We start from the raw sequence: 17,909 nt of genomic DNA on the forward strand, positions 1-17,909 counted from the left end.
GGCCAAGTGTTGATTAGGCTCATTAACAGAAGATAGTCCGGAGGGAGTGATCTCTGAGTCAGGCGGCAGGACAATGATGGGCAATTAACAGCAAGATAGTCTGGGGGGAGGAGGCAAGGAAACACTGCCCCACCTGATTTCAACAGCTGATGGGGATGGTAATAGAATACACTGCAACCCAGGACACTCTTGAACACAATCTTTCAGCTATTTCCCCTTGCTTTCTTCCAGGTTGCTGCATGGGCCTGGGTTTGGTGGTTGTGAGATGGTACCTCCCAGAGGAACCATAGCTCATACAGGAAAAAGTCCTCCGGATACACCCCCAATAACATAATGACACTGAAATGTGCCCATAATTGTATCATAGTACAGTGTAGCCCAAGGGGAGTATCCTGTGGCACATCAGGCAATTGTTAGCACTTTGAGATGGGCTTTATTAAACAGAGGTTTCCACATTATTATTGTTATTTTTGAGGAGGTCATTACAGACTTCTGCAAACTGGTCTTGCCCTGGTGAAATGATCTCTGCAGTTACTCTGCCACTTCAGCCCTCACCCTTCATTCACACTGGGATCACACGGTCCCAAATCTCTGCATGCACCACAGGGCATCTTTCAGGGCAGTCAGAGTTGTTTCCATTTGAGAGGAGAAACTACACAACAGAAAGAAAACTCTGGGTGAGTCGTGAAAGTAAATACCTGCAGTGTCTCTTGCTCCAGAGGAGACCACAAGCCGGGACTTGGAAAAGCAAGGGCAGCCTTTGTTTTGTTTATCGTGTGAAGGCAGATGAAACAACACTGTCAGGCCAGGAAGCAGCTAGACCACAGCAAACTAGGCTCTGCACAGCTGATGTGTCTGATGGAGCACACATACACTGCAGTGGAGTATTTTGCCTAAAATGCTTGGGGTAGGAAAGGTGCAGGGGATACTCAGACGTGTTTCCTCTCTACTCCACTCAGGGGGATGAGACTTCATTTGTTTCAGGGACTTCCCTGCTAATGTAAAAGTGGGGAAGACATAGTCTTGCACCTATCTTTTAGGCAAGAAAGTTTGGAAATTGTGAGGACTGGATACACCTTTAGCACAGATGCATAGAAGAAAGGGCACCTGAAATAGACACGTAGTGTCATCTACCGTGAGCTATGAAAACTTGCCAACCACACCCAGGCTGCTCAAAGCAATCTATTTGTTTATCTGACCCTGACCAATTATTATATTTTAAGTCAGATTTTACTGTGATACAGTCAGTGAGGTAAGACAGACAGGTAAGCTCTCTGCTTTAACCCAGAGCTGGATGCAGGCATTGTTGGGATAGGGGGAAGGACAGTGCAGATGCTCCTTCATCACTGCCCCTACATGTGGGCATCACTAGATGATAATGTTGGGCTGCAGTAAAGATTGCAAAAGAATGGTTGTGGTTTCCTCAGCTCCCCCAGATATTCTGCCCCTCCCAACTGCTCAACCATTTCCTCACTGCTTTGGATCCACCCTGGAACAATAGCTTATTGAATAAACAACATGTCATCCAGTTGAACAGGATCTTTGGCTTGGGCCCTCGCTGAACTGAGCTCACTTGTCATCCAGCAGAGCTGCGGTGTGAACTCTGAGGGAAGCATATGTGGGACACATGTTACTCCAGTCATGCCCCATCCACCTTCTGGCATGAGCCATTCTCTTTCCTCCCTCCACCAGGTGATGAGAAGAAGGTGCTGGAAAGCCAGCTCCCCCAGCTTTGTTGCAAGCCCACTTTTTGAGGGAATCCCTTTTGGGGCATACTGGGATCTGGGGGCCTGGCTTTTTACTCCAAAAGAAATGGGCTAGGCAACCCACCCCAGTTATCCTAATTATGCATTTCTTACTAATGAGCAGGGGGAGAAATGTCAGTGGGTCATTCCATGAGATAGTACATCTTCTCAGCAGCTGCTTCTTGAACAAAGCCTCGCTGTTGGCCTTCACACAAGGAGGCGTGAGGCTGGAACAACAGTCCCAGTGAGCGCGGCCGCAGCGGCAGAAGGAACAGAGTGCTCCTTTTTGAGCACAATGGCTGAGCGTGGGGCTGTCAGCTCTGGCCACTGTCCAGACCATGGTCCTCGACCTGTCACTGCTAACTGTTAACTGCTGACAGACAGACAGCATGACAGAGGAAAGACAGGTCGTTCATTTGGAAAACTTAAAAGGCTTTTTCTTCCCGAGAGGGTTGAGTCCTTCTGGTTTCTTTTCCACAGTTCTGCCTCTCAGATGAAAGATAGCTGCCATGATAAAGAGGAGTGGGCCACTGAATTTGTGTGTGGTGCTGATAATGTTGGGCCTAAGTGATAGGCATTTTGAAGGAGTGGTCCCAGTAAGCAGGAATAAAAAATCCTTTATTTGGACAAATGGTTCGCTTTGGTGAGTTAGAGAAACTAAAGGGGACCTAGCCCTGACTGAACTCTGCTCATTTCATCTTACAATCTGTTGTTTTGCTTTTGTTATTTCAAGATTCTGTGCAGTTGTCATCTGTACTCAGTCTTTACCTGTATAAATTAATCCCTAAATTAAGGGTCAAATTCTGCCTTCACAGCTGCTCATCTAAATCCAGGATAACCCTGTCACCGTGTCAGAAAGCAGGTTCAAGCTGCAACTTGTAATTGCATTCCCTATCAGTGCAGAACGGTTGGCAACCTCATGTAATGTTTTCAACAGCTTTCTTGCTCTCCCATAACCAGCTCTCTGCAGGCTGTAGGCGTATGTCTGCATGCAAGATGCTTGAGGGTGGAAGGACAAGGACCAGATGGTTATTAGAGCTAAGACTGAGAGAACAGATCCTTTCATGTTGCCAGCTATGTCTGTTTTGTGGGGCTACTGGAAAGACATCAAACTTGCTTCAAACTTTGTTCCTTTACTGACTTCTGTGGCAGGACATTAGTTCATATCATCAGGGCCTTTGACCTCAGAAAGCACCAGAGGAATCTGTATTCTTTAAGGGAAAGAATAACAAATCAGTGTTGCATATAATATCAATGGACCTCTTTCATTAATGGTGTGGACGATGGGATGGAGAGCACTTTCAGCCAGTTTGCAGGGTGGAAATTGAGCATATGATGAAAGGCTGCTGTTCACAGGGACCTTGACATGCTGAAGAAAGGGACTGGCAGGGACCTCACGAAGTTTCAATAAAGGCACTTGGGGAGTTCTGCATCTGTGGTGGAGTAACCCCGTTCAGCATTAAAGGCTGGGCACTGAATGAATGGAAAGCAGCTTTGCAGAAAAGGACCTGGGGATCCTCGCAGATGAGCTGAACATGGGTCAGCAGTGTGACCTTGTGGTGGAGAAGGCCACCCCATACTGAGCTGTATTGAAAGATTATTGCCAGCAACCAAAAAGAAATGATTATTCTCTTCCATTCAGCATTTTTGAGACCACATCTGAAACACTGGGTCCAATTTGCCAGTAAAAGAAAAACATTGACATACTGGACCAAGGCCAGAGGAGGGCTGTCAGAACAATTAGGGTACTGGAGAACAAGAAGTGCGAGGAGAGGCTGGTAAAACTGGGCTTGTTTAGCCTTAGAAGAGAACGAAACTTTAAGAAGCCTTATTTAGACTTAGAAGAGGGGATTGTGTTGCTGTCAACAGGTCTCCAGTGGGAGCGTGTGGTGACAGTAGAGCCAGACTCATGGAGGTGCCCAGTGATAGAATGAGAGGGAAGTGACACAAGTCACAGCACAAGAAATCCCAGTTACGTACAAGGAAAAATGTTTTCACCATGAGGGCAGTCAAATGTTGGAGCAGGACCCAGGGAGGTGGGGACATCTTTAGCCTTGGAGATATTTAAAACCCAGCTCATTAAGGCCTTGAAAAACCTGATTGAATGGGAAACACTTTGAGTAGGGGCTCGAACTAGATAATCACTGTAAGTCCCAGCATCAATTATTCTTTATGAACTAAAGAGCGTCTTAGCTGCTAGTATTTGGGATGTTGCTTCCAAAAATAAAACATGGAGGGTTTTAAAATGGATAAAGAAATGACCTTCTTAAAAGCAGACTTTAATGGTAGCTACAGTTAAAAACAGCTTCACCTTCAAGGAGACACTTCTTGACATTTCTGCACTATGAGAAAAAGAAAGTGTGTTTATTTCCACCTTTACAGGGACAATTTTCCCATAGCAACAGCATCTCATTGATGTGTCTAGCTTTCCTATTGTTTGTCAGGTATGTCTAATTTGGATGAAGTTGTTTCAGAAGCTAATTACTGACGATTCCTCACCTACAAATGTATCTTCATACAGGTGTGGACTTTGTCATCCTATTGAGTTACAAATGACTGTTCCGAGTTACTGAACACCATTCAAAAAGTAAAGGGAAAAATCATACTTAGTGTATATAACTCCAGTTGGATTAAAACATTATTTGGGTTCCTTCAATACCTTTTTAGATAGATAACAGGAGTCAGAGGAGCTCAGATTAGGGCCTATTTGAGCACTAACCTGGAGAAGAGCCTTATTAAGGAGTGTGGTGTGCAAAGAGAGCTCTTATTTGCACTGAGCAAAGGCAAAGGACAGGCAGGTTTACAAAGAGAAGTAAACATATAACCAGTCAATAAATGGCCTAAACCTGCCATCTTCATTTTTAATGCTCTTTGTGCCCTGCCTACATTGGAAACTGAGACTAAAATTGTTCTTGCTGAACAGTCACAGTATCAGGGGGAATGATTCACTAAAGCAGCAAAACTTCCCAAAACTTCCAATAAGAGAATGTTTTTTCCTTATAACATAAGTAGTGGTCTGAAGTCATGGGAAGGCTCACTTAAGCTCCATGCATTTGTGTGTCTTGATCAAAACTGTGGCACTCAGCTTATTTTTCACCAAAACTTGCTATTAACAGACCCCCTGGGCCTACTCCAGGCAAACCTACCACACTGTGTGTGTTGGCACAGAGTGAAATGCCAGGAGCTGGTGCAGGGTCTAAGCCAACTCTAGGCTCCTTCTGAGGCACCAGCCTCCCACAGCTTCCTGTGCCTTCATGGCCCAAGCTCTTCAGTCAAGTTAAGGACCAGAGTTACACTTGACAAAATAAAGATGCAGAAGCAGCCCATATACTGCTTTTTATAATTTGTAGTTCATGTGAATCAACACAGACTATTATTTTAGAGAAGAAAATATCATTTTAGCATTTAAAGGGATGTATAAAGTCATGGTTGGTGGTTTGGGAAAATGATTTCAGAATTTTAGGAAATTAACCTTGATAATTGAAAGCCTCTGGCAGTGTGATCCTCTTCACTTCTGAGGCCATTGGTAAAGCAAAGCAGAACATCTGGTTAACCTCTGGTTCATTTTCCAACCCGGATGAGATTCTCCAGCATCCCAGTAACGTTCCTTTTGGCCTTGAACATCTTCCTTCTTTGTAATAACAAAATGAGGGTTGCAAAAGGTCTCACAAAACCTAAGGACATCTGGAAGAAGTCTTACCTGAAGATATGTGTGGAGCTCACTTTGAAGTCTTCTGTGCATTCTGGCGGTGAGGGAGCCAGTTGCCATGGGGGGATTTTGGTTTCATGATGCACTAAGACATCAAACAAGAACTCATCAGCCCATTTCTGTAAGTAACAGCCAGTCCTCAGATGGGAGCATGTCCTGGTCTGTGCCAGCTGTGGCCAAATTTTAGTGACCTACAGTAGCAAAGCTCTTTTGCTTAGATTTCTGAAGACTTCCCTGGATTTCACGTGGCTTTAGTCTGGCCTGTGTTCTGTGATGCTTCAACAGAGCTGCACCTTCAGCCGTTTTAGTGTCTCTTGCAGGTCGTCCTTCCCATTAGTCCTATGATCAATCCTGTATGATTCAGATCAGGATGTGGCTCACTCTGTACCACAGGAGCAGATTATGCAAGATGGTGTTTGGAAACTCCCACTTGGCTCTGCCACAGATTTGTCTTGGCTCTCAGGAATAACACTTCACCTCAGCATATCTCAGGTTATTCATGAAAAAATCTGAATGTGGTGTCGACCCACTTCCAGAGAGCTTGAAGCTGAAAAACCCTGAGCTCCAAGAATGCAAAACCATCACTGTGAATGGCTCTTCACAGGCTGAGAGGAAGATTCAGCCAGTGAATAGAGCAGCTTATAATAAAACATCTCACCAATATTGAAAGGGATGAGGCAGAAAAATAAGCAAGGCTAAATTACAACTGTGTAGCTTTTCCTTATGTCCAAATTCTAAGCATGTGCTTTCAGAACTGCTAAGGAACAGGTTCTGGATGGAAAACAGTCAATCAGATGTCAGGTAATTACAAGCTGCTTGAGTAGTTTGGTAGTTACACATCCTTTGGCTGAATTTATCTTCAGGATTGCACTGGAAACTCGACCACTTCACCAAAAAGGCAGAAAAGTTACCGTGTCAGCCATTCTGAGTTATTCTAAGCCTGTGCTTTACTCCACCCTTCATCAGTATTGCTCCATGAATAGGAGTAACCTGTTCTAACCACAAGGTGAGATTTCCCAGAGCATTGAAACTGATGCTACAGAGCCTGTCCTGTGGCACTCGAGGGTTAATTTCTCTGAAGATACCGTCTGCAGATTCAGTTCATGGGGAGAGCTGTTATACCCACAGCATCTCTAATGCTGGGATTTATTCAGGGCTTGGCAGTACTCTCCAATCTGAGAATTCTTGTTTAGCTACAAAAATAAAATTTTAAAAAAAAGTGCTGAATTGTAGATGGTACAAAGACTAATGCTCTCAACCCAGATCTCTTAAAATTGACATTCTCCATGCTGCATTTATTTTCTAGTTCTGAATTTATCCAAGACAAAGCCTGCTGGCAGATCCTGGCAGTTTTTCTAATGCTACAGAGAGGGCAGCCTGACCCATTGTGGTGCCAAGTTCATGCTCAGCTCAGCAGAGGGCTGGGGGAAGGGAGAGGAGGCCGAGGGCACTTCTGAACTGAGCCTGCCTGATACCACCCGTCCTGTTGATTACAGTCCTGTGCCTTTTCATGAACCTTTTACCTCTCCTGCCCAGATTTTGTAGAGAGCTCTCCCTGAGCTGCAAATATGCCCTTGCTGGCTGATTGTGAAGTAGCTCTCATAGCCCAAAACCAGCATACGGGTCCATAACCTTCAATAGATCAACACTTGTATCTGTGCATTGTTTACTGAACTGTAGAGCTGCCAGCCAGGATTCATTGTCTACTGTCAGCCAGCTATGGTTTGAAATGAGTAATAGAGCACAGAAAGCAATACCCTGCCTGTTTGATCCTGGCTTTTTTGGTAAATATATATGTAGTGAGGAGAATTTCAGAGTTGAAGGGGGGAGATTTGCAGAAAAAAGAGTATGAAGTGGTAAAAAGCAACTGAAACAATAACTCTGAAATCAATCTCTACCAAGAAAGGACAGCAGCTTTGCTGCAAGATGGATTTAGGAGAGCTATTTTCTGCCCTGCCACTTCCCCGTGACTTCCCCCGTGCACCATCTAAATGCCACCCAGCCATGAGCCAACTGGCAGCATTTATGCTCTGGCACACTGGGGCAGGATTGGCCCACCCAGGAATGCTCCCTGCCAGGCTGGCTTCATCAGGAGGTTTTTTCCTTAATTGTGTTGCTCCCGGTCAGATCTGGTAGGATTTGAGTGAGCTACAGCTCTGTGCGGATGTACCCTGTTAAAAAAACCCCAAATTTAAAAAGCCTGCCCTTATTTCAAATAATCCACATGCTGCTCACCCATTGAGCTTGTGCAAAGTGGGTATAAAAAGCTATAGGCTCTGGGAGAGTGGTATTTCCTTCGTGCCTTGTCAGGAACAGGGACAAATCCCATCTAATGAGGGTGGCACTGCCATGTGGCAATGAGAAGGAGTGAAGCAAAAAGCGAAAATCTCTTTAACTCTGTGGGAAAGCTCCCTTTGGACAGGCTGATTGAGAACTGGAAGTGCAACCCATGGGGAGAGCTGACCCTGAATGAAGGGCCTTGGGATCTCAGGTTTGTTAGTGACCTTTTGGCAGATTAATTGGTAAAACACCTTACTGGTATCCTAGAACACGAGTCCTTCTTTTTGGAAACATTATTATTCATTTGCCAGTTGCTTTAAAAATTATATAACCAACAACTCTGTGCCAAGATTGCTTTGGAATAGAGAAATGCTGTATTCTGGTGCCAAGAATCTCACAGACTAAACAGAACCCACTGGGAGCCCTTGCTCTAGATGGGAACTCGTGTTTATTTTAACATGTAAATAAATCAGATGAAAAATGGGTCTTTTAAATTCTTTTTGTTGTTGTTATTATTGATGTGGGTCCCCAGTGGGTGGCCTGCATGGAGGGGAACCATTTTGATGAGAGCTTGAAAGGAAGTTGTGTCCGTCTCCCAAGACATTCGTCAGCAGCATGGAGGGAGTTCTTATATGATCCAGCTTTCATCTTCTTTTCTTCGTGATGCCTAAACTACTGTAGGCAGGGAAGAATTGGGTCTGTCTTCCCCAAGATTAATGGATTTGATTGTTTTCTCAAGCACAGAACTATCCAAGGCACACGCCTGGATTTTGCAGTGTAAGTAGCTGGGATGATGCTGTGGCAGCATGCAGGGCCAGGCTTCCTGCTCGGCCACCCGGGGCGGGGTCATGCACTTGCAGCACTCTTCAGGAGGGGAACAACCAGGAGGGTTGTGCACACTCTCAGGCAGGGCAAATGGAACCATCTTTAATAGAAGAGCAAGAAATGAATGGCTTTTGTTAAGGGAAAAAAAAATAGAAATGTTTTCTAGTTAAACAAGCTGTCATTTAGGACTTAATAGCATGTGCGTGTTGGAGAGGCAGCCCACGTGCCAGCCGTGCTTTGGAATAAATGGGCAGGGAAGGGGAAGGGGAGTGTGCAGTTCCACTCCAGCGCTGGCCTTTTCATTGGAAATCCTGACATTTTGAATTGGTGCCCCAGCTGTTTTAAAGCTGGAACTTGGATCGGAAAGTTAATGCAAGTGGATTTTCATCCTTGTTTTTAGCTAGGAAAAAAAATTACAGTTTGCACCCTTGCTTTTTTAATTTATGGGAGTAAAACAGGAAAAGAAAATTATATATGTTTTTAAAACTAAAATAAAGTACCGAGGCTGCTTGCCTCTTCCACTGAAGGTGAAACTCTAGCTACCATTAGTGATATCTTAAGTCATATGTGGAGAGCAGAAAAAAGCCCTTCTCTGCTCTTAGATCAGCAGCATATAGGTCAAGTGAACTTGTGAGACCCTGGATTAACTCCAGCAAAGTCCATGCATTTTTTTCTGCAGTATCTGGGCATTGATGCTGGCTCTATGTCACACCAGAATAAGTCTTTGAAGACCAACTCCGTTACTAAATAAAGTCACTTCACCAATACTTCAGGAACTTATCTGCTCCTCAAGAAAGAGAGCAAAATCTCAGTGCAAAACTGCAAGAATAACTGTTAAAAATTATAGTGCCTTGTAAAAATTACTATAGGCCCTAAATAAAATCACTTAGTTAGTGCTTGATTGGTGATAGTGCCTCTGACTCCTTAGAGCCACCATAAGTTGTGCTTCGCTGATTATATATCTTATATTATGTTGTGGTTTTCATCCCATGGGAAAAGAGATTAGGCAGGAATCATTTCATTCATCAGCAAAAGAAACTCTTTTTCAGAGGAACTCAGCAGCTGCTCAGCTATCTACACTGGCTTTGTGCAACATTTTCAAGCCATTGATCCCACTAGCCTGGTAGAAAAAGGTTTTTCTGCGAGCTGTCTTTTGCTTTTATGTTCTTAAGGGCTGGCTTGGGAGGTAGCACTGCAGAAGGGCCTGAGGAAGAAAGTGGAATACTGTTGTGAATGTGCTTTGTGGAAGAGGAAGTGGACTCCATATTCCTCTTTCATGGACCTTTGCTTCACCAGCCACGCCACAGCAGCTTCCTGATTTTGTGACAGGAATGACAAAGCTGCCCCACTCCAGGCAGTGTGGGAAGTGACTGTGGCATGTGCAGTTTCTCATACTGTCTTGGCCCCTTCATCTCGTGGCATCCCAGGACTTAGGTTTCTAGTCTGGCCACAGTGACTGCTGTTTGTAAATGCAGCTCCTTATTTTGCAACACAAACACTCACATGGGTTTTTTCAGCATGTTTTCATGAGTAACATAATGTTCCAGGAAGACTTTTAAGGAACTGCAGTTCAGAGCCAAATTCAGCAACAGCATAAGAAATGGGCAAGTCTTCTAAAGCCAAAAGAACCACGTTTGTATCCATTAGAGAAGAATTGGCTCTTAGCATTGACAGAAACAGTTTGCCTTGTTGGCCAGAATTAACGACTGCTCTGATATGTACCAGGTCATTTTGTTTGTCATCTCTGAAGTACAGAAAAGATTTCAAATGGCTTTAGCAAGATGACTGGTTCCCTGCTCCCTAGCAATAAGGCACAAATAATTTTAGTTTAGAAAATTGACTGTTGCTTTTTTTTCCCTAACCAAGACAACAAACAATATATCTCTGTGTGCACTAGTCTAAAAATATCTCAGCTCTGCAAATGTGTCTCTGATGTGGGAGGAGAATGCTTTCAGTTTGCTGCACTCTTTGTGTGAGGCAAGTGAATAAAAACTACCCAGCAAATGCTGAAAGGAAAATGATTTTCCTAACCTTGGAAGGGAAGAAGGAAGCTGATGGACTTGTGCCTTCAGGACAAGGCTCTCTGTTGGTCAGAGAGAGACAGAATCCACCTGTGGTTCCTAGCTACATGTTTCATACATAAAACACCCAGGGTAAGAGGTCATTCTGTTGGCTACCATATCTAGTGGTTGTATAATGTGCCTGTGTGGGAAAACCCATGTGTTCACTGCATCTCTACTGGTGGTGCTAAAGAAGGTATGCCCAGGACTACCCAGATGTTACTAAGGATAAGCATATGTTGAGCTGTATTTCAGGTTCTCAAAGAACATAAAAGTGGAAGCAGTGGTGAGAGGGGATCCTCTCCTTTTGATTCCTGATGTGAAAGTAATCTTCCTGGGAAAGACCATAGGCCTGTGTCAAACTGGTTTTTCTTCCAGTGGAAACCAGAGCTGTGGGAGAAGAGGAGGGTGCACAGCTAAGGCTCAGTCAGGTGGACACTGAGACACTCAACCTCCAAGATTTAGCTGCAAAATAAGCACAGCAGCTGACCTAGACGGCAGCTTGATCAGAGTCAAGGGACCATGATCTATGTCCTAAATCCTAAGACAGCTTACCCTGCTTTCTTCTGGCTCAGATGTCTCTGTCCTGGTGCCTCTGCTCTCCACATGCAGCAAAATGAAGAGTAGGTACAGATGGAGGGCAGAAATTTCACAGTGCCCTCTGTGCATCAGACTTGATTCAGTTGAAGAATGGAAAAAAATTGGGGAAATCAAACCAGAACAGGCTCCCTCTCTGTGGTAAGTCTGTTCTGAGGGCAGTAAAAATGCTTTGTTGAGCAGGAATCTGCAGGATGATCTCGGAGGTGCTTCCTCTGTGTATTTGTTCTTCCAGAGGAACACTTGCTTTACATGGTACTGACAATACAGGCACAGTCTGTTGACTTTTCCAGATGTTGATTGTCCTGCTTTGAAGCTTCTTCCTGTTGTTTTAGTTGTTTGTGTGTCTGAATGGTGGATTAGATGTACTGCTTGTTAAACAAATAATTAAACATTGAGAGCTTTGAAATCCAGTATGTTTAATTAATGAGCTTTGCTCACTTGATGAAAAAGATGTGTACTCGATTCATTACAAAACAAGTATAGTTTTTCAGTAGTGAACTGTTATGACAATTTGAAGTGTTTACTAGTTCATTAATAATTTTTTCATTAAACCTTAAAAAATCACCAAGCAGAAAATCAAGGCTTCACAGAACACTTGCTGTGTTGCCTTGTGTGTTGTCTCCCCCAAATTTTCCACCCATGTGCTTTCTCCAGTCTTCTCCTCTGCAAAACCATGCTGCCTTGTAGCCTGGGATTAGAGTTAATTATTACTTTTAGATCTTGCTGTACCTTGGACCAAGGTCTGTGGTGATGCCCCATGGTGCTGATGGTGTAAAAGTGCAAAAACAAAAGAAAGCAGTCCTTGCTCAGAGGAGTTTCAGTGGAGCTCACACATACAGGCATCAGCTGCAATGCCTTGTGACACACTTCATTAACTGCTGCACTGGCTTCTAAAGCTGAAACACTCTGGAAAGCTGTATCTGCTGCATCTTGTGCTTTAAGTTTTCTCTCCAAGTCTGAATGCATTTTGTAAAGGGCAGAGAGGAAAGCAGAGGCAGGCTGTTGCTGTCTCCCAGTCAGTGGGGTTTGGATATTGAAATGAGCTGCTGAAATGGTCCCTTCCCATCACAGTGGGCTCTCAGGATAGGTTGTGGCCACCATAGTGAGGTGCCCACCTGAGCAAGCTGCCACAAGCTCAGGAAGATCATGGGAGAGGGTTTAGGCTGGCATGTTACACCTTGTGCACCAGAAGAGCCATACACATTTCTTTCAGTGGTATCTCCCTCCTGTGGGCTCCAGACCCAGCATTGTTCCTCTGTGTGGGCCACCTGCAGAGGGAAAGCATCTATGAGAATTTTTAATTATGTGGTTTTTTCCCCTAAGCCAGACAGCTGAACAGCAAGCAGGACACCCTGTTCTCATGCCTCTCACCAGCAGCGTGACCTGTGGTGGGATGAGACCAAAAAAGGGTGAGGTAGGCTCACCTTCCCACATCACAGTGTCCAACACCAGTGAGAAGTCCATTCCATCTCCAATTTTGGGCAGAAAATAGAAGCAGAGGGCTTCAGGAGTAGAACAAATCTCTCCGAAAGCTAATAAACATATAATAGCTTCTTTCCCAAAAGCCATTTGGGCATTTGCTTCAAACAGACCTGTCAGATTCCAACAAGCTTATTGATTAACATGGCAGTAAAGAAAGAGGGTCTTCAACCCGAGCTTGGCTGTGGGCTCTAACAAAAATCCTTCCTCTGCACACCACTATCTGTGCTGTAACATGCTGCTGCCCACTGCTGCTGCAGTGCCAGTGCTAAAGCAGCAAAATCATCTTTTCCGGCCTACAAGAGCTCTTTGGGAATTGAGTCACACCATGCTCCAGCTCATTAAATCAAACACTCCAGCACCAAGCCTTGCCAATGGCCCCCCTGCCATCATTTCTAATGTGGGACTCTGTGGTACTGGAGCTGCTCCTCAGCTGTGTCTGGGAATCATTGACTTCACAGTGGTGGCACTTCTCACCTTCAACCACAGAAAACTCCTGACACTCTTCTGTTAGTACCATTGCAATTCAACATGTGTTGGTGCTGAGGGAGTGGTAAGCCTGGAATTCCTGACCTAACCCCTGGCTCTGCCTGTTCCTGAATCTCCCACCCTAAAATCTTGGAGTTACGCCTCTAGAGAGGAAAACAGATAGTGCTGATGAATCCTGAGGCAGGAGTCAAGCTCTGCATTCCTCCTCATTGTTTCTACCATCAGTTGGCCAGGGAGAACATTTCACCCTACAGTGGTGGTGTTCTCACTACAATAAAAATGGATCCAAACCATCCCCTTCCCCCAAAGCTGGAAACATCAAAATATGTGAAAAGCCAAGATACAAATTTTGCCTGAAGAATTATTGTTCCCTAGGCAGATTTCTCCTGTCCTCTCTCTTTGTTTTATGGCTTTTCCGTAATAAATAGGGAGCAAAGGCTGAAAAAACAACATGGTCCATAATTTCTGCTTTCCCATGACTATAAGCTTTAAGGAACAGCACTGAAATTGGTGAATTTACAGCAGGATAGCTGAACTCAACATTTGACCTGCAATTCCCATCTCCTCATCTTCCATAGCAAAACGTTCCTGCTGAAGGTCTGAGGATCAGTTCAGTCCTCACCTGAGCACTCAGGGTCAGGCTCTGCTTTTGCCAGGAGGGTTGAGCACTTGGAAAGAGAAAGAAATATGGATAGTGTGTGGCTTGTGTAAAGTTTAGAACAAAACCAGTGCAGGTGTCCAAGGGTGGTATAGTGGTTTGGACAGGGTGTGCTGCCACACTCACCCATCCCCACAGTGCCTCTGAGGGCTGGGTGCTGAGGCACCCCACAGTGTGCAGGGACAGGCACTGCCAAGCTCTCCCCTCTGCCTAATATTCTGCTTGTCTTATTTACTGCATTCTTCAGCTCTGATACGGCCCCACAGCCCCAGCAAAAAAGCATCGTGCTGGTGGAGATCCAGCACAGGTCCCCTCATCAGACTGAGATTGCCTAACAAGCCCAGAGCTGGGCTGCTCATTTCTTCAGGCAGCTCCCATTTGGCTTTTACTGAAGGGAAGGGAGTGTCAAGTTGGAATGTGCTTTTTATTTACATGTTTTTCTGCATATCTCCAATCTGACCAGGATGTAACCTTTTTTGAGGCATGTGAGCCAATGTCAGCTGACAAGCCTGGCTTCTTTGGAGTGGCTTTCAAAAGCAAGCCCCACAGCATGAGACAATATGGGATTTGAGGAAGGAAGGTACTTGTAGAAGTACACATTTCCAGGGTCACAGGATTTTTGGTTATAACAGACTCCCCAGAGCCCTCACACCCTCAAATACTCCTTCCCTGAACTCTCAGCTTTGTCTTCCTGTGCATCCAGTCAGTATTATTTCATCCAGAGAGATGTGTAGTTTTGGAGGATCTATAATCACAGGTGAAATCATGCCCTGAAGTCATGCTTTCTGACAGGGCTGACTGAGTTGTTGTTCCTGACTCCAGCATAGAGCTGCAGTCTGAACACACTCATGCCAAAAATAGAGGGAAGAATTTAATAACCATGACATATTGGGCCAGATCATGCCAGCCTTCATTCAGATTTTGTTTGAGCAAAGCGAGTTATTTTGCAGGGGCGTGTTTGGTTGGAAATGGATGCTTAGACCTCCTAATTCTAGATTTGCAACTTGTAAACATGTGGTTTGGATTCTCACTTTTAAAGACTCATGGGAAGGGTGTCTGCAATGAGCTGAGCACACACAGCCTGAAATTATCACTGAGCCACTGCACAAACACAGGGCTGGCAGAGAACCACACGAGCTGGGTGTGAAGCCAGGTATTTGTGAAAGAGTTGAACAGCTTTTGGATGCTGAGTGTGCTGTGGGGACATGCACCAGCAGTCACAGCTCTGTGCACTGCCCCTCACACTGCCCTGTTAAAACCAGAGGCTCCTGTGGGAGTGCTGTGATGAGGAACTCATGAAGCTGTGATCCTTGGGACACTTCTCTGTTGTCTCCCTTGGTGTTGTGTCACTTGGGTGTGGAGCAGTCTCTGGTTAGTTCCAGTTGCTGGGTGAAGGTGGTTCCCCTCTCTTGCACCTGCTGTTTTTGCCACTGGCACTGTGGAATCACTACAACAGATTCATTCCCAGCAAAACCCAAAGCAAATCGCTTTACATCAAGGATGAACCTGGCCTTTCATTATTAATAGCTCTAAAGGCAAAAGATCAGAGAAAAACATGTCAATATTCTTGACTGTATTGATGTTTGGTTGTGCAAATGTCTTTCATCTAATAGAAGGGGTCTGAGTTCCTCACCCTGAAGCTTTCTCAGCTGGGGGATTCAAACTTGCAATATACTCATTCACTGGAAGAAAAAGTTTGGTTTCTTGGAGGGGAAGAATGGAAAATAGTAAAATAAAAGACCACGACCTAGCAATGCCCCCTGGCTAACCTTGTGTAAGGGGCAGGGATAACATCAGAGCAAAGACTTGCATGGCTTTCCTGTCCCACACATGCAGACAAACTGCTGCTCAGACTTTGCTCTGTGCCATGTGAGTGGGGAACAGGAGTTTAGTAGTTAAAACCAGGGTCAAAAGGGGGGTTCATTTAGTTATTAATAAAAACCCCCAAACCCCACAGAAATTCGAGGGGGAACTTGTCACGGCATTGCACAGGTATTTCTTGGATTCCACAATCGTTACTTTGACTGTTACAAGCAGTGCCACTGTTATGTGGTAGGACCAGGGGAAATTCTCCACACTGAGGGCCAAGGAGGCCATCCAGACCGGCCTCTGTCTCATCCAAAAACAGACCAAAGACTCACAGTTCCAGAGCAAGGAGTCATGGCCCATTTACAGACCCCGGGCCATGGGGGTTTGCTGTCTCTGCTTGCTCAGCTGGAGTACTGCAGAGAAGGAGAGACTAGAAGCAAGTGAGGCAGCACTGGAGAAAAAAGAAGCTGAAGTGCAGAGCTCTGTAATGGAAAATGTTCCTCTCTCTGGACTGTTCAATTCGTATTAACCTGCTACATTTGGAGTTGAATAATAGGCAGATAACACATTTGAGAACCATAAAGTGAGTGGACTGCATGTGTATAAAAGTTGTAAAAAGCTCACTTTCCATCTGTAACAAAAGTCAATTTAAAGTTAATAGATCCTCTAGCCACACACATGGTTTCAGTTCTGGAGATTATCATGATCTGTATTTTAATTTGCTCTTCCATTTGTTTCTGGTCACTGATCCATGGAGGATGCTTGCTGCACCATACTTTGGCAGGAATTAGAGTGTGTGCATGGAAAGCAGAACTGGTAATATGTTATTTATAATTGATCAGCATGATGTGTATGGGTTTCTCTGGCAGCCAGTGTGGCTGATTGCAGCCTTCACTGCCAAAAGACCCAGCCACGGAGACCACCCAGCAGGACAGAAAAAACCAAGTTTGGGGTCCAGTTTTTTTTTCCTAGATGGAGTGAATTTAGTCCAGCTTTTTATTAGAAGTTCTGCCTAATTTGCAAGGTGATTTTTTTGGGTGGCTTACAAGAAAGTTGAGACACACTGATTTCTGCTGGTATGACCACTGCCAGCAGATGCAACTACCTTTGTGGCTGTGTCAGCAGTGGTTTTCTTTGCTGATCACTGGAAGGGAAGCTATCCAGCACGTCAACAATTATCAGGCACTTCACCTCCTTTAACAAGTCATTGCCCCTTTGTGTCTATAAATGTGCCTCAGTGCCCACTGGAGAAGTCCTAAGGAGACACCCAGCAGGAAGGAGATGTTTGAGACTCCCTACACTCTATCCCATAGGTGTGGGATGAGTTTTCCCCTTCACAATTTTCCTTAACAACCTGCATGGAACAGAATCAAGCAGAGGGGCTATTTCTAAGGATGAATCCTATTTGTGACAGACAATAACATGCATGTGTGGTCAGGTAAGCATGCAAACTGCTTCCCCAGGGTGGTATTAATTTCAAGCCTTTGTAAGCTCCAAACTGCCTGGGGGTGTGTTGGTGGTGATGCGGCTCCACCTCTGCCAGGGATGCCACTGTTCCCATGGCAACTCACCATCTCCTGTTTTGATCTTCCTCCTCCCTTCCATTAGGCAAGATAATTCCCAGATACAGAGTGAGGAAACAGTGTCCAGGTGCAGGACAGTGTGCATTAACTCTTGTTTAGGAGGAGGATGCCACTGCAGGCTGTTGCAACCTCCATCACTTGACCCTTTACCTCCTACAGAGGAGGTTTCCAGCCCACCCAGTGCTCCAGGGTATCATGAGAAAAAGCAGGACTGTGAAGCTTATGCATATCCAGGCCCTGGAAAAGGCAGTGTCCACAGTCCATTAAGTTTATAGCAACTGTATCTAGTCTTCAGAATCTTTCTGTTTCTTGCCAAGATGCTACACAGCAGTTACAGCTGTACAGTGAGCCACCAGACCCAAGAGGATATGATCCCTGAGGCAAACCCCATTTCCCAGCATGCAGTGACCCATCAGCAAGGCAAGACCGCCCTTTGTCACCCTGATGTTGGAGGTTGCAAGAGGTAGATCGGTACTCTTAGCTCTGAAGAGCAGGTAGAAACATGGAGGAATAGAAGTCCAAATTTAAGGCTCCTTGCAACCCCTTGGTATTCTATGATGCTATGATTTTTTTTAAAAAGGTCAGATCATGGACAGTATGGCACTTGACAGCTCTGTGCAGTTTCCTTTGCATTTCTGCAGCACTTTTTCTGTTGAGACATGACTGCAGGGG

General features: G+C 44.9%; 1 protein-coding gene across 6 annotated transcripts in view; it reads left to right on the plus strand.

The window, feature by feature from the left end:
- The window catches only part of MGLL (monoglyceride lipase), a 101,461-nt gene that overhangs the window by 66,991 nt on the left and 16,561 nt on the right, over positions 1-17,909 (plus strand). The window lies entirely within an intron of this gene.

Source organism: Corvus cornix, chromosome 12, assembly GCF_000738735.6.
Source record: "Corvus cornix cornix isolate S_Up_H32 chromosome 12, ASM73873v5, whole genome shotgun sequence".
NCBI classification, from domain to species: domain Eukaryota; kingdom Metazoa; phylum Chordata; class Aves; order Passeriformes; family Corvidae; genus Corvus; species Corvus cornix.